Genomic DNA, 17,638 nt, shown 5'->3' on the forward strand with positions numbered 1-17,638 from the left:
CTTCACATGACACTCCATCTTCTATCTCTGCCCCCCATGACTAGAATGCTTTCATATCTCACATTAGCCACTTAGCTTCCCTGATTTTTTTTAAAAATCAGCTCAAATCCCTTCCTCTAAAGAACCTTCCAAGTCCATATTTTTGCCTCATCATTAGCTTGCTAATATCTTCCCCTCTGAGATTCCTTTTCATCTATTCTATAAATCTTGTTTGTACTCCTTTCTTTACATTCTTCATTAGAATGGAAGATCCTTGTGAACAGGGACAGATTTTGCCTTTCTACCTCTAGAACCTAGCACGGTATCTGGCACATAGTAAACACTTAATACATTCCTGTCGACATGACAATGTATCCCCAAATTCACAAGTATAAGATTGGGGTGGGGTAGGGATAGACAGCAATTTTTGTGGAGAAGTCCTTGGAATTTAAATGGAATTTAAACTCAATAAATATGGACCAACAGTGTAACCTGACTAATGTACTTTTAGGCTATTTTTAGATAATGCTTGAATCACAGAGGGTAAATATATGACTCTACTCTGACCAGGTCAGACCATATATGGAAAAATTGTGTCCAATTTTAGCATAATGTTTTAAGAGAGGAGAGACATTGGTAAATTAGATGGAATAAGTCCACTGTCTGGCAATTGGTATATTGAGGAAACTCAAAACAAAGTACTATAAGATAGATTGGAGGAACTTAATACATTTAATCTGGAGAAAAAGAGGCTTGAGAGAGAGGTAATGGTTTCCAATATCTGAGGAGCTAGTTGAAAAAGAAAAGAGATTAGATTCATTTGCATAGCTCCAGAAGAAGAAATGAAAATAGAGAATGCAGACAGATTTTGGCTGAATAAAAGGAAGTCTCCTGGAAAAGGGAATACCCTGACATAAAGGGTGGTGGATTCTCTGTCACTGAAGGCATTCAAATATTATGTGTGAAACAGTTCCCATCTCTTTGAAAGCTAGTAAATCTTTACTAATATTAGTGCCTTTTCTCTCTGTTGATTATATACAACTAATCCTGCTTATGTTTCATTTGTGCAGAGTTGTTTGCATGTTGTCTCCCGATTAGATTTGACATCCTTGAGAACAGATTCTGCTTTGTGTCTTTCTTGGTATTTCTACCACTTAGCACAGTGCCTTATACATAGTGGATGCTTAATAAATACTTGTTGACTTGTTGACCTAAACATTGAAACTCCAGTTTCCAGGTTTCACAGCTTAGCAGGACCAGGAGATTCTCAAGGTCTGAACTAAGAGTACAATCAGCAAGTCCTAATTGAGCTCTCAGCAGGTATACAGTAAGTATTCTTGGAGGAAAGAGCTCCCAGATAATAAGAAAGAAATTCAAGAGCACTTCTCCAATTTTGCAAGGCTTTCTTCCACACTAAGAAATTCAAGAAGTTGTGTGACATTTGTAAGAGACTGGGGCACCTCCTTCTCAATCCCTCCCCACCAGTAGGTAAGACCTGGCAAAGCAAATGATTGAAAATGCACAGACACACACACATACCCACACAAAATGAAGTCACCAGGGTTTCTTTGGTTGTGTGCAAAAATCAATCACTCTGCATGCCTTGCAGCAATGGCAGTTGGAGCATATCGGTATGACCCACGCCATCCCTTCTTCCCAAATAGTGGTTGCAACTCCCACATTTGTTAAGTGACAAAATCTAATGTTGCCCATGAGATTGATCTTTCTCAAATGGCATTGTCAAAGGCTTTCACGCAAAATTAAATTAATTGCTAAGTGAAACCAGCTGCAAAGTAAGTGAGATGTAAAGAAATGAAATGTTGAGGTTGGGCCTGATGAATAATCACTGGTGAGTAATAAGCGATTAAAGAGGGTACCGAGGGAGGATGAAATTTCTGAGCATGTGCCCAGGCCACTGCCAGATGTCTGACTGATGCACTCGTACAAAAACATGTCTTGTGAACTCCCCCTCCCACCTCCATGTCCACCCTCTCACATGGTCAACACGTGATACTAACAAGGTCAATTCCATTCCATTCAGAGACAAAACACCTACCAATATATGGATGGAATTCTGTTTCAGTGTCATGGATTGTATCCTTAAGGTCAGCCAGTTTCAGAATGTCAGAAATGATGGATCAATCAAAAGAGCTAGGCTCATTAAATGCTTTTGTGAGCTTTTCACAGCACATCTATGATGATCATAGGATCATATGCTTGGAGCTGGAAGGAAACTCAAAAGTCATCTCGTCCAATCCTTCACATTTTACAGATGGGGAAACTGAGGCTCAGAGAAACAGTGACTTGCCCAAGGCCACAGAAGTAGTAAAAGTCAGCCAGAATTGGAACCTAGATTGTATGTCTCCAAAGCCATGTTTCAACAGCAACCCATAATTCAACCCCATAAGCATTTGCTTAATATCTCCTTTATGCCTTCTAGTAACCAAGATAATCAGGAAAGGCCTGATGTAAGTCTTTTTTTAAGGCCTTTATTAAATTTTTTATTATAATAACAAATTTCCACATAAGTTTTCCAAAGTCATAAGATACATATTGTCTCCTTCCTTTTTCTCTCCCCCATCCCAGAGCCAGCAAATGATTTTAAGTGTATTATCATGTAAAACATATTTCCATATTATTCATTTTTCTAAGGGAATAATCTTATAGAACCCAAACCCCAAAACATGCCCAAATAAAGAAGTGATAAATCATATACTTTTTTTTACTTTTTTTTATTTTAAACCCTTAACTTCTGTGTATTGACTTATAGGTGGAAGAGTGGTAAGGGTAGGCAATGGGGGTCAAGTGACTTGCCCAGGGTCACACAGCTGGGAAGTGTCTGAGGCCGGATTTGAACCTAGGACCTCCCGTCTCTAGGCTTGGCTCTCAATCCACTGAGCTACCCAGCTGCCCCCTAAATCATATACTTTTATCTTCATTTCTACTCCAACAATTCTTTCTCTGAAGATGGGTAGTGTTCTTTTTCATAAGTTCCTCAGAATTGTACTGGATGATTGTATTGCTGCTAGTAGCAAAGCCTATCACATTTGGTCATTCCACATTATTGCAGTTACTATGTATAATGATCACCTGGTTCTGCTTATTTCACTCTGCATCAGTTCATGAAGGTCTTTCCAGCTCTATCTGAAATCCTCTTGTTCATCATTCACAATAGTATTCCATCACCATCATATACCACAATTTGTTCAGCCATTCCGCAATTGAAGGACATCCCTTTAATTTCCAATTCTTTGCCACCACAAAATGAGCAGCTATAAATATTTTTGTAAAGACAGATCCTAGGAAAGGATTGATATAGAAGATGGTAATTATGTATTTTGATGGGGATTTTAAGAGTCAGTGGTGAGTAGCTTGGGCACCTCAGATATGTACATGAAGATCAGGGATGTAATGATGTGCAGAGGCAATTTGCCAGGAGGCAATTTGACTATAATGGAGAAAGCTCATGAAGAGTTGTAGTAATATAAAATAAGAATGGTAAAATAGGTGGGAGCTAGATTATCAGTGACAGACTGAGATCACTGTTATTTTATCCTAGAGGAACTGGGAAGCCACTGTTGGCTTTTGAGTAGGGGAGTGGTGGGTTCAGAAATATACTTTAGAAACTTCAACTTGGCAGCCCACGAACTGATGGAAATATATCTTCTTATGCATGACAAACTATTCTAATCTGGTTCCTGGAACCTGGACTTCCTGTAACCAAACTGTTCCTTTTCCCGGACTTCAACTCACGAATCCTGGTGGTTTTTCTCCCTGACAAATGAAATGGAGAAGGAAATGTGCACCACTCCAGTATCTTTGCAAAGAAAACCTCAAATGGGATTACAGAGTCAGACATGACTGAAATCATTAACAGTATCATTTAATCAATCAACTAGGGTTGATTAAGAACCTAATATGTGGTAGATAATGGGGATACCTATTCTCAAGAGGTTTGCATCCTACCACAGGAAATTACATGTAGACATAAAAGTAACTGCAATATAAATACAATGATGTTGTGTGATGATGTGATGGTAAAAGTCACTAATATCTATGGAGATCAGAAAATGACTCATGAGGAAAATAGCACATGAGTTGATCTTTGGAGGAAGCTAGGGTTTCAGAGAGATAGAAGTGAGGAGAGAGGTATAATATTCCAGAGTAGGGGGGGGGCAGTCAGTTCCAAGACACAGAAGTGGAGATGGAATATTATATAAGGAATAGCAAGCTGATCAGATGGGCTGTGCTGTAGCTTAGTCCAGTGTTTGGCACAAAGGAGTTCATAAATGCTTGTTTACTAATTGGGTTTTGTTGATATTGTTTTTCAGTCATTTCAGATGTGTCTAACTCTTTATTCCTCCATTTGGGGATCTCTTGGCAAAGATACTCAAGTGGTTTGCCATTTCCTTCTCCAGCCCATTTTACAGATGAGGAAACTGAGACAAAGAGAGGTAAGTTATTTGCACAGGGTCAAACCGCTTGTGTCTGAGGCCAGATTTGTACCCAGGAAGAGGAGTCTTCCTGACTCCAGGCTTCGTGCTCTATCTACTGTGTCACCTAGCTGACTGAGAGCAATATGTAATAATTCTGGAAGTACAGGCTTGAGGCATTTAGTGAAGATGATTGATTGATAGATAAATAGAGAATGTAAGTGCTTATTATGTAGCAGGTATTATGCTAAGTGCTGGGGATAACAAAAATAAATACAAAAAAATCAAGATAATCTCTATTCTCAAGGAGTTTGCATTTTAATATGAGAATACAAAACAAAAGGGAGCTGAAGAAAAGAGAATAGAAAGAAGAGTCCATATGGAGGCAAAATGGAGAAATCTACAGTTAGGAATGGGACCAAGGTAGGAGGGTCATGCTAGGCTTGGACGCTTCCTGAAAAGGAAGTTCCATAGAGGAATACTCCAACAGAAGCATTTCTAGGACAAGAAGATTAAAGGGTTTTAACTACTACAGAGAGGAGAGTATATGATCTTGGGGCAAGACAGGGACAAGACAAGAAGCTCCTAGGGTTTCTTGAGCAGAGAAGGTTCCAAATGAAACACATATTTTTAGATATGGCTGAGGTATTGTCTTATTTTGCTTGTGTGTATATATATATATATATATTATAAGAGATAACTTTTATTTAAGGGAAAGGGATGAGTTAGTAGTAGTGACAGAGGTGGGAAAAATATTTCTAAACCATCAATCATATATTTAAAACATTCAGAGGAAACAATTTAAAAGGAGTTCAGAAAAAGATAGAAACAGGGCAATTTGGATATTGTTAAACCTAATCTTAAAGCCCAAACTATGTGTAACAAAAATTCACAATTCAATATACAATTGACTTCTTTTTTGTTCTTTGTATAATATCAAAGTGTTCATGATAGTTAATGTTTTATTAAATTTATAATATTTTTAAAAAGGGATTATCACTTTGGTAATGGTGTAGAAGATGGATTGGAAAGGAGAGAAACCTGAGACAAGGACTTGGTAGTTTTTACAATATTCTATATGAGAAACAATGAAAGGATTATGTAGCAGAGTTGAAATGTGAAGGGAGAAGTACAAGTATAGATGTGGGTTTTATTATTATATTAGAATAATATATTATATTAGAATGGTGAAATTGACAAGATGTGGCTACTTCTGGACAATGGAGGGTGATGGAAACCACACAGTCCAGAGGAATTATCAAGGATGACTCCAAGATGGCAAACTTGGGTTATTGGAAGGATGGGGTTCCCCCTCACAGAATTAGGGAAGTTTGGAGAACTAGTGAGTGTGAGTGGAAAGATAATGAGTTCTGTTCCCCTTAAGTCTTTTTTTCCATGCTAAACTTCCCCAATTGTTTCATATGGCACGACCGGGAAGCTTTCACTATTCTAGTTCTTGGAATCATAGTTAGAGTTGGAAGTACCTTGAAAATTATCTAGTCCCACCCCCTTATTTTGTAGAGGACATAAGAGATGCAGAGAAATGAGCTGCCAATGTTGCACAGGCAGGGTCATCAGATCATAAATCAAGAATTAGAAGGAACCTCAGAGACCATTGAACAAAACTGTATTACTTTACAGATGGGAGAAACTGAGGTCCAGGTGAGAAGGTGAACCACTTTGTCCAAGGTCAGCCAGTTACTAATTGGCAGAGCTTGAATTAGAACTCTTGCTCTTCTGACTCCTAATATAGTGCTCTTTTCACTTTATTAAGCAGGGGGCACTGTTTCAACATATTTTTTAATACCTAAAAGTTTGATTTTCCTCAAAAGTTAAAACACATAAGTAGACAAAGATTTTTTTTTATATTACTAGTCAATGACAACATTAAAAGAAATACCTAAAATGTTAAGAAAGAGGACTGGATGTCAAGGAAGACAATTTGGATTCAAGGAAAATGTAAAATTCAATTGAAATAGAGCCATAGGGTTAGAAAAGGTTGGAAATCTTCATCCTACCCTCTCCCTTCCCCCAACATTGGTATAAACCAATAAATTCATTTCAAGTAGAGAACTTCCAGTATGGGAAATCCTCTGCTGATGCAGATTTGCAACTTACCTCTAATTTTTAATCTTAAGAGTTTTCTGTGGCTTTGAGAAGGCAAATAGATTACTCAGAATTACCCACCAATGTAGCACAGAAGCAAAACATGAATCTGGGTCTTCCTAAGGCCACATTTCTAACTTCTCAGCCTTGTTGACTACCTTCTATCCTACAACTGGACCTTTATAATAAATGGATAACCATCTGCAAAACCAAGAAAAACAGACCAAAAACTTAAGGAGGAAAGTGTAACATATTTGTTATATATTCTTCTTGATGAAAGAAAAAAGCAGCAGGCAACTATAAAATCAAAACCTCAAATTCATTTTATCACCAGTTTGTCTTTGTTTTAATTGCCCGCCTCACTGGGACACAAATTTCTAGAGTGTTCATTTCTTACAAGTGATCTCAGATCATGATAACCACAGAGAAATCTCACCACAAGGCTCTCAAGCAGTACAAACTAACTAAATGCGATCTGCTTACTTCAGAGCTATTTCTTCTGGATAAAATGCAAAACCCCCAACATGAATAGAAAGCTTGCCAAAGTCTCATTCACACCTACTTTCTGATACTCATTTTACATAGCTACTATTCTGCTCTCAATTATAGTCAAAATGGTCTGGGGGGTCCTCAGGTCTGGAATGCTCACTTCCACCTTTTAGATATCCTAGTCTTCTGCAGTTGAGGAGCTGCCCCTAAAAAAAAGACTTCCTTGGTAACCCAAGTCATTAAGACTCTCTCTCAGTTGATCACAAAAAAACCTGGAAAAACTTATATGAAGTGATGAAGAGTGATGTGAACAGAACCAAGAGATCACTGAAAACCATAATAAGAATGAATGATGATCAGTTATGAATGACTTAACTATTAAAAACAAGGCATGGATCCTGGACAACTCTAAGAGACTCATGACCAAAAAAAAATTTAAATATATATATATATATATATATATATATATATATATATATATATATATACATACACCACCATGGAAGGAACATATGGAGTCCAGATGCCAATTGAAACATACCATTCTTTATTTCCTCAATAATTTTTTTGCTAGTGTAAACAATATTTGTCTTATTTCACAACATGATGAATATGGAAATATGTGTTATATAATAATATATGTACAAGATATATCATTAAAAAAGAGACTCTCCCATGAAATTAGTTTGCATCTACTTATGAGTGTACATGCAGCATTCTTCAGCAGAATTTAAGGTTCTCAAGGGAAAGAACTGCTTCATTTTTTTTCTTCTTTTTCTTTCATAGCTTTCTTTAAGAGCAAATAGAATGGCAAAGGCACTAGGGCCATGTTGGTGAATCTATGGGATGCAGGCCAGAAGGGGCTGCTCCCTTTCCCCTCTCCTTGTGCACCTGAGGACATTTTTCACATCACCCACCCCTCTGCCCAGAAGTCCAATAGGAGCACTTCCTCTCTCCCCTGTCTTGGGTAAGGCGAGGGGCTTGCATATGGTGTGAGGTTTGTAGTTCCGGTATTTGGTCTCTAAAAAGTTCGCCATCACTACACTAGGGGCTCAGTTCAAAGACATGAGGACTTTCTTAATGATCTCAGCTGTTAGTGTATCCCACCACAATATTTACTCCCATTACCTTGTATCAAGGCTGTAAATGCACGCACATACACAGACACACACACAAATACATACACATAAAGGAGGGAATGTCGGTACTAACATTGTATATTTAGTAACTTAGGACTTGAGATTTTTTAAAAATATTTTTTACTTTCTGATGTCTGGACTACAATCTCCTTAAGGCCGGGAAATGTTTTCACTTTTGTCATTGAATCTCCTGAGCCTAGTGCAGTACTTGGTTTGTAGGAAACTTCAATACATTCCCCAAGCTGTGCAAACCTAGGAAAGTCACAATTTCTATGAGCATCTATCAATTAGTGGATTGGATTCTGCAACTCCTAAGGACCCTTCCAGCTTTCACTCTATGGTCCCCTGATCTGAAATCCACACCAGCAAAGGGAATGACCACACAAGTGAGATCTTAGATGTGTCATTGTGTATTTGTTCTTCCATCTTTATAAGCAACTCAAAAACTCAAATAAGGAAAACGTTCCCAAAAGCAGATTTCACACAAAATATATAAAACCAGTTTCCTAAGTCGAGCATTAATAAACACTAAATGACAGGATGGGGAAACAGGGATTAAATTTAAGATATACATATGGAAATTCACTTTAGTTCTTTAAAATGCATTTAGTCACAGCTAGTAGTACAGAGCCTGGAGTTGAGAGGACCTGGGTTCAAATCTGGCATCAGACACTTTCTACTTATGTAACCCTGGGAAAGTCATTTAAACTCAACTGCCCAGTCCTTGCTGCTCGTCTGTCCAAATTGTCTCTCTTATTAGAATATAAGTTCCTAGAGGATAAAGACTGTTTATTTACTTTTTTTTCTTTGTTTACTCATCACTTCACACAGTGCCTAGCACACAGTAGGTGCTTAATAAATACTAGTTGATTGAGCTCAAAAAAACAAAAACCACTTCTACCCAACAAACAGGTCACACTTTGCCCTCTCAGTGTACTTTCCTTGCTGAAAGGAAGAGGAAGAGCACATGTCTAAAGAAAGAGTTCAGTGGGTATTTTTAGAAACCACAATTTTATTACTCAGCAAATGATAGCATGGAAAACTGATCCTGATGTGCACATCGGTTCAAGCCAAAAATATCCCATTTTTTTCTAAGTGTCCCCTAGCCCTCCTCTTTCTTGACTAGGTTCTCATCACACGTCTAAAAAAAAAACCAATAAAACAGAGATTCAAATGAACCCAATGAAGGATGATTAGTGTTATTTCTGAACCAGAGGGCAAACTGTCCTGAAACATTCTGCATTCACCTTCAAACAGGGTAGAACATTTGTACTGAACTATAAAGCTGACTTCATCACCTTTTGTCCACAAGATTTCAAAGTTTCTTGGAAGGCTACAGGTTCCAGCACTGTGGGAAGTCATTGTCCAAGGAGAGGAACTGAAAAATCATTTCCTCCAAGGTTAATGCCGTAAAGGATCATAGTGAGGACAGAGCTTCCTTTTTCCTTTGCCTACCTTTCAGTCATCCCTCCACCCTTTTTCTTTTTCTTGTTTCTTTTGAATTTAACAATAAATTCTATTGAATTTAACAATAAAGGAGCACAAATGCCAGTATACAAGAAACAGCCCCCAAAAAGAGGATTGTAAATGAAACCATAAATTTCTGTTATGGGGGTTTACTGGCCCTGTGGCCCTGGGCTAGTCATTTAATGTTTCTCAGCTTTGATTTTCCTATCTGTAAAATGAGGATAATTACAGCCACATTGTCATGAGGCTCAAATAAAATATGTAAAGCATTTTGCAAAACTGAAAAGGCTACATAAATGTTAGCTACTGATATGTAAGATTTTTTAAAAGAATGATTTATATTTTATAAAGTGGTAAAAAATTTCCCCGTTTCTTTGCGCCCCATTTGAATTCTGTGTATGTGTGTGTATGTATGTGTATGTGAGAGAAAGACAGAGAGAGACAGAGAGACAGAGAGCATTTATAAACATTTATCCCATTCCTCTACCATTTATTTCCTTCTTCCGTTTCTTGTTCTACCCTCTTCTTCCTCAAAATGGGGACAAGGCACCTGATGCTAAGAAGCTGGGAATGGTGGGTTAAGTTGGCATACTGCGTCCAAGCACAGAATGGCTGGTGGCTGAACATTCTTCTGGACAGGGAGACCAAGTAATTGTTGTTTGACACCAGAAGGCAGGAGTCTGTTGAAGATTTAGGCAGACCTTTGTGGCTGACTCCCCTTCTGCTCCTGCCAGTTCCCTAGCAGAATCAATAGCTTGACATGGAACAACTTCGAGTGACAGGACCAATACAGGGGCAGCATGGAAGAAGGATATGTCTTAAATCACTAGGGCTGGTCTTGTGACCAGGTCAGTATATACTGTCCCAATTGTCCTACACATTTATGTCCCCTCTGATCTCAATGTTAAGAATTCCTGTGGGCAGTATATTATAAATTGATAGGACCCTGAACTCAGAGTCAGGAGAATCTAGGTCCAAACTGACCAATCAGTTAGTTTACTCTTGCTTTATTTTTCTTCATCTATGAAATGAGAAGGGAGGGGGTGGCTCATCAGTGCCATCCAACTCAAAAGCTCTATTCTACTACTTGGCCAAGCATTTCTAGGAACAGGTCTTGGTGCTTCAGGTCCTAGATTATGGCTGCATGACTTTAACAAAGTCATTTTTTCTTGGATCTTCATCTGTTAAACAAGAGGACTATTTGGTCATGCCTAAGATGACTTCTAGTAAAAAACCAAAATCTATGAAGCTGAAAATTAGGACAGAAGAAAAGTCCATTATTACTTTGATAATATGAAATTTATAATTTATAAATAAAATTTATAAAATTTCATTTTATTTAAAAGAAAATAAGGAGGCAATAAGTGTAGTAGAAAGACTATAAACGTTACTGGTAGGGTAGAGGAAAGCTATCAGTAAAGAAGGCTGCTAAGGTGCAGAAGATGACATTCAAGAAAGGAAAGAGTAATATAACCTCATAGCTTCATCTATCTAGACTGAAACATGAAGAACACATCCATACAGAAATGCGCAGATCTTAGCTTGAGAAGGTAATCTAATCTCATTATTATCACTAAGATATGGAACATGACACATGACTAGAAGACTATGAAAGAGCCAAAAGGAAGAGATTATATAAAAGGGGCAATAGAGGAGCTTTGGATTTAGAAAATGTGTACTCATATGAGGCCATTAAAGTATATATGCTGAGAAGGAGAAATACATTTTATTACTGTTGGGGGATATTATAGAACAACCAGCCAGAAGGAAGATATAAATGATGAAATAGAGAAACATTAGCATGGAGACGTGATATAGTAGTGTTGGGAGGCCCCAACTATGTAAATAATTCTCAGAGCTCTCTAATACAAGTATTGCAGATGATTCTTCATTACTCTGTTTTGGTTTTGTTTTTTTTTTTTTTTGCAAAGATAGTGGAGTGATTTGTCATTTCATTCTCATTTTACAGATAAGGAAAATAAGACAACCAGGGTTAAGTGACTTGTCCCAGGTCACATAGCTAGCGAGTATCTGAGGTTGGACTTGAATTGAGGTCTTCCTGACTTCAGGCCCAGTGCCCCATCCACTGTGGCACCTAGCTAATAGTTCAGTTATTTAAAAAGAAGCACTGTGAAAGGATTATACTTGTTACATTTGCCACCAAAGATCAGAAGTAAGAGAAATGGGTAGAAATTACAGAGATGCCAGGGTTAATTTGCTCTAAGAATATAAGCATGGGAGTTTTCCAAAAGTAGAATGGGTTATCTCTGGACACTGTGAATTCTCCATCATCAAAGGTATTTAAGCAGAGGTTCCATGATATTATTTGCTAGTGGGGGAGTTTGGTGTCTTCTAGATAATATCTGTGGTTTCTTCCAATTTAGCAATCCTATGAGTATGTGTGAGTGAATAACATCTTAATTGAATAGAATGTTATTTAATAAAGCACATTGGAAGATAATTTCATATGTGCATCAAAAATAAAATCTGTATTTTAAGAAATCCTCTAGAAACAAAGTGTCAAGTTCTAGTGCTAAAATATTAAAGGTAAAGGATATGAAGAGATGGGGATTCAAAAAGGAAAAAAGAAAATAAGGCCAATACACCAATTATATGTAAGTGGGGAAAGGAACTGCAATAGAAAGCCAAGTTGAAAATTCATTGAAAAAATGTTTTAAAACATGAATTTGTCAAGTCCTAAATGAGGATAAGATCCAATGTGATAGTCATTTTGGTTCTATAAAGAATTATCAGCCTCATTCTAAGTATAGTTTCTTGGTAGTTTGACAGGCCTGGGAGATAGCTGTCATGTAGCAGGTAAAATGCATTCTATCCCAATTTCAGATTCCAACTTGTGGCATATCAATCAAATCAAGGAAATGCAGGCTGTTTAAATAAGGGCCATGAAAATATACATTTGGAATTTGAAGGTATCTTAATGACCATGTATTCCAAGCCCTCCTTATTTTACAGATAAGGAAACTGAAGTTAATTGAGATTAAATGACTTATCCAAGGTCACACAAATGGTTGCATTAACTATGGCTACAGAAGGTAAGAGATATAATTCATAGTTTCAATATATCTGAGGGGCTGGAACAAGTGTGACCTCACAGGGCCCAGTCCTAGGTTCTGTACAATTCAACATTTTCACTAATGACTAGTAGAAATGCTTGAGAAATACATTCACTCAAGTACAGGAGTTAGAAAAGTAACTTAAGGCTTCTGAATCACTTGGATAAATGACAAAAAGGGCTAGACACAAAGGAAGTGAATGAAAAAAGAACCAGTCGCTTAAGTAAAAATGGCAACAAATAATCACAGGATGGAATAGAGAAAGACTACAGAGGCTCATGGGGACTCAGAGGATGATGGAGATTCTTCAGTGACTACTGGTGATTCATGGATATATGTGGTGGTGCAGAATATAAAAGATCTGCCTGGTTTTCTCACTCTTGAGGGAGACTATTTCATATTCAAGATGCCATTATATGAGAAATGAATAAAAGGAAAGACAGGGAGAAGGTAGGGTGGGAAGGAATCTATCTTTGTTTACGTTTAGGGAACTTGGATTATCCATTAGAGTAGAGAAATTTGAAGGGTCAATCAATTTATTAAGTGCCTACTGTGTGCCAGCCACTGTACAAGGCATGAGAGGCATAAAGACAAAGAATGATCTAAAACTTCTTATGAATAATAGAATCCAATCCAATACATTAAAATATACTACAATAAAACGTAAATCCCTTGAGGGTAAGGGCTACTCTGTATCCCCAGGGCCTAGAACACAAAAGGCATTTAATTAATGATGTCTAATTATAAAATGTGAATATAGTATTATAAGAAAGATGTTTAGGATGAATTTTTTTTACTAAGATCTTGCATATAGCATGGTATAGAAAAGGACTGGGTTTTTGATCAGGAAGACTGAATATTCAAGCCTGTCTCAGACATTTACTAGAAATAATGACTAGGGTAAATAATTGCACAACTGTGAGCCTCAGTGTCCTAATTTGCAAAAGGGATTAATAATGACCTTCCCCTTACAAGACTGTTGGGATCATCAAGGAAATGATGTAAACAAAGATCTTGACGAACCCAAATCTGACCAAGTCACTCCCCACTTCAAAAACCTGAAGTGGTTCCTTATTACCTCCAGGATCAAATCCTACATTTGGCATTCAAAGTCCTTTATAAACTTCTCCTCTCCTAACTTTCCGGTTTCTTTACTTCCTCAACTCCAGATTATACTCCGCCCTTATTATATTATATTATATTCTACTTGTCACCCTCTAGGACAATGGCCTCCACAATGTTCCATGAACAAGATACTCCACCTATTAGCTCCAGATATTTTCTCTGGTCTCCCCCATGCCTAGAATTCTGGCCCTCCTAATCTCTGACCAGTGTCTTCTCTTATTTCCTTGAAATGTAACCTTGTACAGGAAATTTTCCCAATCCTTAGTACTAGGGTCTTCCTTCTCTTATTTCCTATTTATCCTGTATAGAGCTTGCTTGCTTGTATGTATCTGTTTGCTTGTTATCCCCTTCATCAAACCATGAAATCCTTAAAGACTGGAATGATCTTTTGCTCTTCTTTGTATCCCCAGCATTTAGTGACGTGCCTGGCACACAGTAGGTGCTTCACAATAATAACTAACATTGACATGTTCCAGGCACTACATTAAGTGATTTACAATTATTATCTCATTTGGTCTTCACAACAAACATCTCACTTTATTCTTATAGCAATGCTGGGAGAGAATAAATGCATACTGACATGCCTTTACCACTGTAACTACAACTGCTACTATTATCATTTTTAGGAATAGCGATGAAGACTAGCCATAAAATGTCAGTGATAAAAGGAACATTCAGGTGAAGAGAGTCATCTAATAGTGATAAGAGCTGTGAGCATTTATAGAGCACTTCAAAGTTTATAAAGCATTTTACAAATATCTCATTTTATCCTCATAACAACCCTGGGAGAGAGATGTGATTATTATCCTCATTTTACAGATGAGGAAACTCAAGTGGAAAGAGGTAAAGTGAAGCAACTTGCCTGTGGTTACTACACAGCCAATGATCATGGGGGACGATATTTGAACTCAGATCCTCCTGGCTGAAGTTCTAGCACTCTATCCACTGTGTGCTGAAATGTTTTGATACAGTGGTCTGCTGCCTAGGAAATATTTGCTCATTGAGGAAACCAATGCAAGTAAGCACTTTTTATGCAACTTCTAGACTTAGGAGTCATGCTATATGATTGTAATGGAATACTATTGAGCTAAAAAGAATGACAAGCAGGATGATTTTGGAAAAACCTAGAAAGACTTAAATGAACAGTGCAAAGTGAAGTGAGCAGAACCATGAGAACATTATACACAATAACTACAATATTTTTTGATGAACAGCAGTGACTGACCTAGTTATTATCACCAATAGAATGATTCAAGACAATCATGATGGAAAACGCCATCTGTCTTCAGAGAAAGAACCGATGGTGTCTGAATGCAGACCAAAACAACATAATATAGTTCTCCTCTTAATTTTATTTTGTTTGAGATCTCTTCCACAAGATGACTAATACAAAAAAAGTTTTGCATGATTGTACATGTAAAATCTATATCAGAGTGCTTATTGTCTCAGGGAGGGGGAATATAGGAAGGAGGTAAAGAATTTGGAACTCATTTTTTAAATTAATATTAAATGTGTTTACATGAAATTGGAGGAAAATAAGATGTTGTTTTAAAAAAAGAGGAAGATACCTAGGATGATCAGAATCAGAGTCACATTCAATATGTGCCAAAAATAAGACTCAAAGCCAGGTCTCCCCTGGCTTTGAGACCAACCCCTTATCTACTACACAAGGGTGACTCTTATCATCATCAGCATCATTGCCATTATCACCATCATAACCTTTACCATTACCATCACAACCGCCATTGTCACCATCATCAATTTTTATTAGCTACATCTACTGTATCAAAACATTTCAGCGCCATCACTTTAACTTAAAGTCTTAAAAGAGTCACCTGGGTGATAAAGAAGTAAAATGACTTGCCAAGTGATACACAGACAGCTAATGTTCAGAAGCAGAAGTTAAATGAAAATATTCCAATTCCCAGTTCTACTCCCTGCGCACTATGACATCATTACCACTGATAACATTCCATGCATCAATAACAAGTTAGAAAATCTAAAATAAAATGGAATTAGATCAGGTTTGCCTGAGAAGCAGTAATTTTAAACTCACTTCAAAAGAAAAGTGGATGTATGATGATAATTTGTGACTTAACCTTAATTACAACTCAGAGCTAGAACCAATTATTTACCTTTTCAAACTCCAATGAGCATGCTTAGTATTCACAGCTAGGTGATAACACATTAACATGTTAAGTAGAAACAAGACCTAAGTCATTCATCTACATGACAATGTGACTGTTAAGACAAATGGAGAAGCCTAAATTAACATTAAAGAGCTTCTTTTGGAATCATGAAGACCTGGGCTCATGCTTCACTTATTATCCACACACCATCTATATGACCCTGTGCAAATAATTTCTCCCCTTAGCGTGTCTAGAGGTAACTCTAAAAATTTTACTTACAGAATAAGTGTAGGCTGATCTGCATTGATAAAGAGAATTTCCTCCAATGAAATCAAATATCCAGGCTCTATCTCTATACTACAAATCATGTTAATATTTTCTACTTTAATAGTTTATTTGTTTATTACAATCACCGAATAGCAAAAGAGAAACTAGGTATTTGACTCTTCCCATACAAGCCTGATTCTTTGCTCATATTTTCTTTGCACAGGATGCCCTTATACCTCTTTCCCTGTTGGAGATTGTTCAACTGAATTCCTCTTTTTATTCTTTAAAGTTCAACATAATGCCATGAACTATAGGAATCCTTCCATGATTCCCCACCTCAAAGGATAATGACTTTCACTTTCTTGAACAGCAGACTGATCTGCTTACATCTCTCTTGTGCAGTTATAACAGGTTACTTCGGATTCCATTCATTTGCTTCATGCCACATTTCCCCTTCTTAGATTGTAAACTCCAGGAAAGCAGGGGCCAGAGATATAACTAGAATACTTTTTTCCCCTAGGGAAAAATAGTTTTGTAGCAGGGTGTAGGACAGAAGGACAAATGACAGTGATGGGAGTGGATTGAAGAAGGAGCAAAATGTTCTCTCTCTGTCTCTGTGTCTCTGACTCTTATCTATCTTTGTGTCTGTCTTTCTCTCTGTCTTTCTCTCTCTCTCTCTCTCTCTCTCTCTCTCTCTCTCTCTCTCTCTCTCTCTCTCTCTTTCTGTTTTCTATAAAATTCAGCTAACGCTTATTTATGAGCCACATAGATGTACCTCTACAATGAGTCCACTCAATGTATTGGGTATAATTATCTTTCTTGAGTAGAGAACAATAAAATGGATCAGATAATTGTGTCTTCAAAGTAGTTATTGGGGAATACAGAATGATAATTCAGGAGGAGCAATCAGAGATTTGTTCCAGAGCCTGAAAATGTAAAGGAAATCAATTATGCTCACCTTGCAACATAGAAGCTACTAGCCTAAGCATAAAATAATTAGCTCCAGGCAGTAGTTTCTTCCCTAGAGGCTGTATCTTTGCCTGTCCTTGCTTTTTTTCCTCCTGTGTTCTCCCTTATCACCTAGAGGTATCACAAGGGATTATCTATCTCCTTTTCTCCATCAAATAAGTTTGGTTCAGTAAGTTAATTAGAAGATATCACTCATATTATGGGCCTGAATAAAGTTGTTTAATTCTTTTGTTTTGCTGTTTATACCCAGTGCTTCAATTACTAGTCTTTGGGGATACATATAGAAGCATCCCACCTGTTTCTAGAGCAGTTAAGATAGCTGTATGATAGACAACTTCTCCCCTATTACATTGTGGAATATGGCAGGCCTGTGAGTCCTAAAATGTAGACGAAAATATCTACCACGATTTTAATGTAAGTTTCTGCCACTGGAAGATTTATTTTGTTTTATAAAACACGGA

The 17,638-nt window shown here is 37.2% G+C and overlaps 1 protein-coding gene across 1 annotated transcript in view; it reads right to left on the bottom strand.

Moving 5' to 3' along the window:
* Positions 1–17,638, bottom strand: part of ANO4 (anoctamin 4) — a 459,137-nt gene that overhangs the window by 198,474 nt on the left and 243,025 nt on the right. The gene's annotated exons all lie outside the window — the stretch shown is intronic.

Source organism: Gracilinanus agilis, chromosome 5 (assembly GCF_016433145.1).
Source record: "Gracilinanus agilis isolate LMUSP501 chromosome 5, AgileGrace, whole genome shotgun sequence".
NCBI classification, from domain to species: Eukaryota; Metazoa; Chordata; class Mammalia; order Didelphimorphia; family Didelphidae; genus Gracilinanus; species Gracilinanus agilis.